At 41.3% G+C, this 6,148-nt stretch overlaps 1 protein-coding gene and 1 non-coding gene across 2 annotated transcripts in view; one reads left to right on the top strand and one right to left on the bottom strand.

The window, feature by feature from the left end:
- The window catches only part of LOC6613741, a 54,650-nt gene that overhangs the window by 27,490 nt on the left and 21,012 nt on the right, over positions 1-6,148 (top strand). The gene's annotated exons all lie outside the window — the stretch shown is intronic.
- Trnap-ugg lies at positions 5,749-5,820 on the bottom strand. The gene has a single exon. It is a non-coding gene; the product is annotated as a tRNA-Pro (tRNA).

The following is a 6,148-nucleotide window of genomic DNA, read 5'->3' as shown; positions in this document are numbered from 1 at the left end:
AAAATTACTTCCCTAAATATGTTCATTCCTGGTTATTGTCTGCGCAATTGGCTGAATGCCGTCACCCTGGGGCACTCATGAAGGGGAACTCCGCCAATTTGGTGGGTGTGTCCAGAAAGTGGACACTGCACGTGCCAAAAAATTGTTTAGAAAGTGCCCAAAGGCACTTTGTGGCACAAAACATTATGTTATGGACATGGGCACATGGATGTCAGTGTGTGTGGGGGGGGCTTTTAGTTTGAAATGGTCGATAAAAAAGCGATTACTAAATTCAATTTAGTCACAAAGCAACGACAACACCTTTGTGGGATTTTCAATTATAAAGCCTGGGTGCAAGAAATATGCTAGTCAATGCAGCATAGCTCTTTTTTTCCCAGACCGCAAAAAGGCAAAATGCAAAGTGCCAAAGGCGTGAAAATAATCCATAAAAAGAAAAGCGATGGGAAAATAGAAGGAAAAACTACGGCCAACAGAAGGAAACACACACAAAAGGGGCGACTCTTTTTTTTCAGTTAGCAAAGCAGAAAGCGCGCTTAAATGATTTTGAATTGTGGACAAACATTGGCGACATGGAAACACGAAGGCGGCGGAGATGTGGACACGGACACGGGTTGACGTTGTCAACATTGTAGCTGCGGCTTCTGGCTAAAATGTTTGCGGCTGGTCAGGAAGGAGCCGGATGCGGAGGAGTTGCAGCAGAGGAGCAGTTGGTGTGGCTTGATGCTAGGACGGATGGTGGCGCTAGATGCTGGGTGCTGGGTGCTGGATACTGCGATGTTGGCTAAAAATAGTGGCTGGCAAAGAGCCGCGACCACAAGTTGCAAAAATCACGCGCCATGAATCGTACAAAGAGCAATTGAATGGAACCATCTTTGGGTGTGGAGAGTGGAAAAGTAGCTGGGATCGCTCCTCCTGCGCCTGACTTTCGTTTGGATGATTAGGATTCTTTTGGGTCAGGGTTTTGTTTTGGTCTAGTTGATGTGCTGCCGTTTAAAGGATGGCATGCCCAGATATCGCATCTTTATAGTACTGAAAAGTAGATATAAATAGGTATTATAAATATGAAATTTAATTTAAATAAATCGATTGTATAATTGTATATTATAGATGGGTCTAAGAAAGACCTAACTTAAAAACACAATTGGATCAAGTATAATATTGTAATTTCCCAAGTTATACCTCGAGGGTATCCAATATTCGTTCCATTTGACCGTTGACCCATCTCCAGTGGCCACTTCCAGTTCATTTTCTGTTTCAATTGCAGCACTTTTTGCCCGCCTGTTTTTGCCAGCAAACTGCAAACTAACAAGTCGCCGGGATTGCCGGCAGAAATGTACATATTTTTTATTCCGGGGCAAAATCAATTGGCATTTCAAATTGCACGCCTTTGAGTTTCGTTCGCGCACTGCGTTTGCCATTCGTTTTGAGGGTTTGAGAGTTTTTGTTATAATTGAAAAGTGGCCCGGCCGTCGAAGAGTGGATGGATGAAAGGTCCATTCCATGCCACATGCCACACGCCACTAGCAACCTCGCCGAAGAAATCGTTGCAAACTGTGTTGGCTATTTAAGTTTCGGGCTGCCGGCAGTTTAGGCAAATAAAGCCATAGTCATCAGAGCCAGATCCAAAGCCCCTTCATAGCCATACAATTAATGCAGATGACGATGCCGAGACGAGACTAGACGAAACCAGATTGAATCCATGTAGGCGTCCATTGGCACAGGTGTGCAGGTGCAACTGCAAGTGCCGGGTGAACATGTCCATGTCCATGGCTGTGCACTCCACCATCGGCAGACACCAAATACTTCCTTCATTAGGCTCACCCGCAGCCCATTTCCCACTCCCACTCCTACTATCCCAAACTCAATCCTCACTTGGGAGCAGCCAACCAAGCGACCAATGTGTCCCAGTCTGGCCTCCATTGTACTCTGGATGTCGTGTGCGTGTCGTTTCAAATCGGTCCGTGCACTGTCCAAAAAAAATTGGGATGCATACGGAATTTATTTGTAACATTTAGGAAATTTCCATATCTTATTGAAATATTATTCAAATTGTACATTTTATGGTTTAAAATTATAAAAAATTAAACATTTCGAAAACCATTGCTAAATTTCTTACAGTGCTCCGCAGGGCTACTCTCACATTGTTTGCTGCATAAATAATTTTAGAGTAAATTAATTTATTCGTTGACATGTGTCCTGCGTTTATTTGAAATTGCATTGTCATTATGCAAATGCACTTTACCCCGCCAACCCTCTTACCTCGTTTTGTGTTCGATTTAACTGCCTGTTGTTTTCTGCTCTTCGCCTGAGTGACTGCCAGCAGAGTTTTTCTGTTGAGTGCCATGATTTATTTGTTGATACAACCGAGTTATTTACACTTAATTTGACAATGCGTGTAATGGTTTGTTAGCCACCTAAATCGCCGGACTGCTGCTGCTGCAGCTAGGTGCGTTTGTCATTTGCCAACTGAAAATGCATCGCCTTAGTTTCTTGGCTGCATGATTTGCTGCAGCTGGCTAAGATCCTAAATCTATTTGTTCTTACTGCTTGTGGGCCAAGAAAGCTGCATTTCGGTGGTCATATATTCTAGAGCAAATACCATAAATAAATGAACTGCAGGTGTTCTTGGACGCATTCGTAGTCTTCAGGTTTCCAGAAAGGGCTTACCATTCGGCTGAGACATAATGGGTCGTTTAATAATCTTAAAGGATTAACCTCTAATGGCCATTGCAATGTTCAAAACATATATTGTTACACACTTGCGTGGTTTTCAAAGATAACTAGTTTATTTAACCATATGGTTATGCACAAGTCTGTGGGTGTTGGTCAGTTGATTGTTGTGCCTGGTTGTTGCCCACCACTGGCCAAATAACCGACTTTTCACGCCTTCTGGTATTACATCTATGGCCAGCGACGTGGTTAACTTACTCCCCGATCCTTCCTTGCCACAAAACCATCCACAACATTCCGATGCACCCCGCAACAGCATTGTGGTTGCCTCATTACGAAGGGGAAATGCTCACGCTTTTCCCTGCCAACAACTGCAGCAGCAGCAGCAACATGTTGCATTTTATGAATGAAGAAAATGTAATTTTACACTTGAATTGCGTGACTTGGAGCGGTGAGTTCTCATATTTCATAGCCGCTCAAAGATGCCGCAATCCCTCACATAAATTGAAAAAGAGCATTGATAGGCAAATTAGACGCTGTCTGCTTTCTGGCCCTATTGCACAATTGTAACTCAGGGGGTTACACGTACGGAAAAGTCGTATAAAGTCGGTAATTTACTGAAATTAAGATTATAAAATTATGTGAACTTAGCTTATTAAATGCTTTTTCTACTACATATATATTTTATAAATATAAGAATTTAAAATTAGTCGAACATTTTAAATATATTGTTACTTTATACCGAATATTTGTTACAGAGCAATTGCTGCAACATTGTTGGCAGATTAACGATGCTGAGAATTTTCGAACCTCCCATCGCCCGAGCCTCATTAGTGGGGATCTCCATTGCAAAAGAGTGATCCTTTCACCAGGGGGCAACGTACATTCACTTTCAATAGCCAATGACATTCACTTGGCCGACAACGGGCAATTGATCAGCAGGCCGTAGCCCGCTGAGCTCCGCATTATGGCACCCATTAAATGTGATTCCATTGCACTTTGAGGCCGCCACCAAAAGTCATTAACAACAACTATGGAACCGCACCACACCTGTCTTGCAATCAATCGGTCTCTAACCGAATCATTAGTCGATCTGGTTAAGACTTCTTTTAACAGCAGTTTGCTGCTCGTGATTTGTTCAACTGCATTGGGGATTGATCTCTGTGTTTCGTGCGCCGGTTTGCTAAGAAGTACACGAAATATATTACACATACGCCACCGATTCCGTTTGCCAATGCTGTGGCAAAAAGTCCGATTTGTTCCATAGCTGTTTGTCATATATTTCCTTTCGATGCTTTTGTAAATGGCCAAGGTATGCGAAAATGTTTAGCGCCAATCGAATACCATTTGTTTTTAAGGAATTTAAGTAAGCAGGGTAAACATTTTATATTTAATTCCTTAAGACACACCTTTAATAATGATTAGCTAAAAATCTAGTAATCAAAAATTTCCGACTAAGTTTAAAGGAATTTCAATTATATTGACATTCCTTTAGACTATTTCTTAATCAAAATTAATAAAAAACATATTTTTTGAAGAACATGCTATAAACATAAAAGTATCTGTGGAAAACCATCTCCAGAAGTGACTTTTTGTGTTTCGATTGGATTGGTGTCCAGCCTGCATTGAGCAAATATGTTACCACCGAATTCGGTTGGCCAAATTGACGTTGTGTGCTGGTTTGTGGCTCAAACTGGCCCGCACTTGTTGCCAACTCGTCTTGTTCCAGCCAGCTGCAGATCCGATCCGATCTGATCATCTTGTCCCGATGCGAAGGCCACCGCCAGTCTCCGCACTTTTGTCAGATGGCGGACGCGGATCAAAAAACTTGCATATATTGCTGGGTGATTTTAATTCCGATGCGACCGACCGGCTAGTGAAAGTAGTTTTTATTTATACTTTTTTCGGCGATGCATTTGGTGGCTGTCTCCGGATTTGGTAATAATTCGCTACGACGGCCATGTAAGGTTATTACAAAATATGATGGCTCTATTCTTTAAGCCAAGTCATATTTATAGCTGGCAGATGGCTTTGTGCCGGCTTTTACCCACAAATATAAACTGGAAATGATCCGAAAGAAATAGTTTGCTTAGGGGGTTACATCATGGGCCTAAATTTATGTCTTTCACACTTTCCGTTCGCGTGGAGTTCGAGTTTTCATTCGGGCTCAGAGCGACACTCATTGTTCAATTTTCCAATTGTCGGCGATAAAACACACAACGACTTATCGGCCAAGTCAATCGCTAATGCCCCAAAACAAGTAGTTGCATGTGCTTGGCTCAAAGTTGGTGGTAATACGAGTATTAGCCGAAAAGCCATCCGCTTGGCCTGCCTTTCATTACATGCGGTGCTGTGCGCCTCTGAGGCAACAAATGTTTTTATACAAAGTTAAAACAAAGTTATTACAAATGTATAATTATAAACGGATAATAATGGTTCAACATTTGATTTGCCACATTTATTTGATAATTATATGTTTATTTTTAAACAATTCAATTGGTATTGCCAACTTGCAAGACAAAAATCTTTTACAACAGCTCATTTTTTACCAATAAAATCGTTTTTAGCTTAACGAAATTTAATAGGATATCTATATCTAAATTCGCCTTGTATTAGTAAATAGTAATAGTAATATCAAGGTAGCTCCTCCCTAAAATTAAATATAGATATAAACAAAATAAAAATGTATAGCAATGAACGTCAAATCACATTGTATAAATGTTTATACAACATAATACATAATACATAATTAAAACATATAAATGTGCCAAGATGTGGAAAAAGTACCTATAATAAAAATGCCAGATTTGGGTACAGGTACAATAAATTCTACGATACTTGCCATCTCTGATCGCCAGTAAGCCGCTATTGCTACTTCATTTTATTTGCCATCCAATCAACGCGTTGCCATCTGTGCAACGTCGTTTATTTGTTGGCCCGGCCGAAAGAAAATGCCTTGCAATATCTGCATTTTCACATCGCTCATTTCGCGGCGTTGGCTTTTGTTTTGTTTGTTTAATTAACTTTAGGCCGTGGCTATAAAAATTTGGCCACAAGCTAGTTAAAAATATTGGAGCCGGGCTCAACCGGGATTTGAACCCGGGACCTCTCGCACCCAAAGCGAGAATCATACCCCTAGACCATTGAGCCGCATACCGAGCACCTCGGCACTGCACGATTTTGGCCGCTGCTCTTCTCGTTTCTTGGCGCTTTCGACCTGTTTCGTTTTTTTCCGCCTTTGCTGACGTTGATGCTGCTGCGGATGACGTCTTTTGGCCAACTTGTTGCGGCGTCAGCTTTTGTCTGGCGTGTTTTTGGCTGAATGCATCACAACTGCTTGCTGGGTAAAAAGTATGCCACACTTTACACCATGATTTAGATTTATACTCCACTCCTAAAACTGCGCTGTATATTATAAATGGGAATGATACAAATCACAAAGTAGATATAAGCACACTAGCTTCTTACTGCTTTTAAT

The sequence above is a fragment of the Drosophila sechellia genome, chromosome 3R (assembly GCF_004382195.2).
Source record: "Drosophila sechellia strain sech25 chromosome 3R, ASM438219v1, whole genome shotgun sequence".
NCBI lineage: Eukaryota > Metazoa > Arthropoda > Insecta > Diptera > Drosophilidae > Drosophila > Drosophila sechellia.
This window is presented reverse-complemented; position numbering and strand designations above follow the sequence as displayed.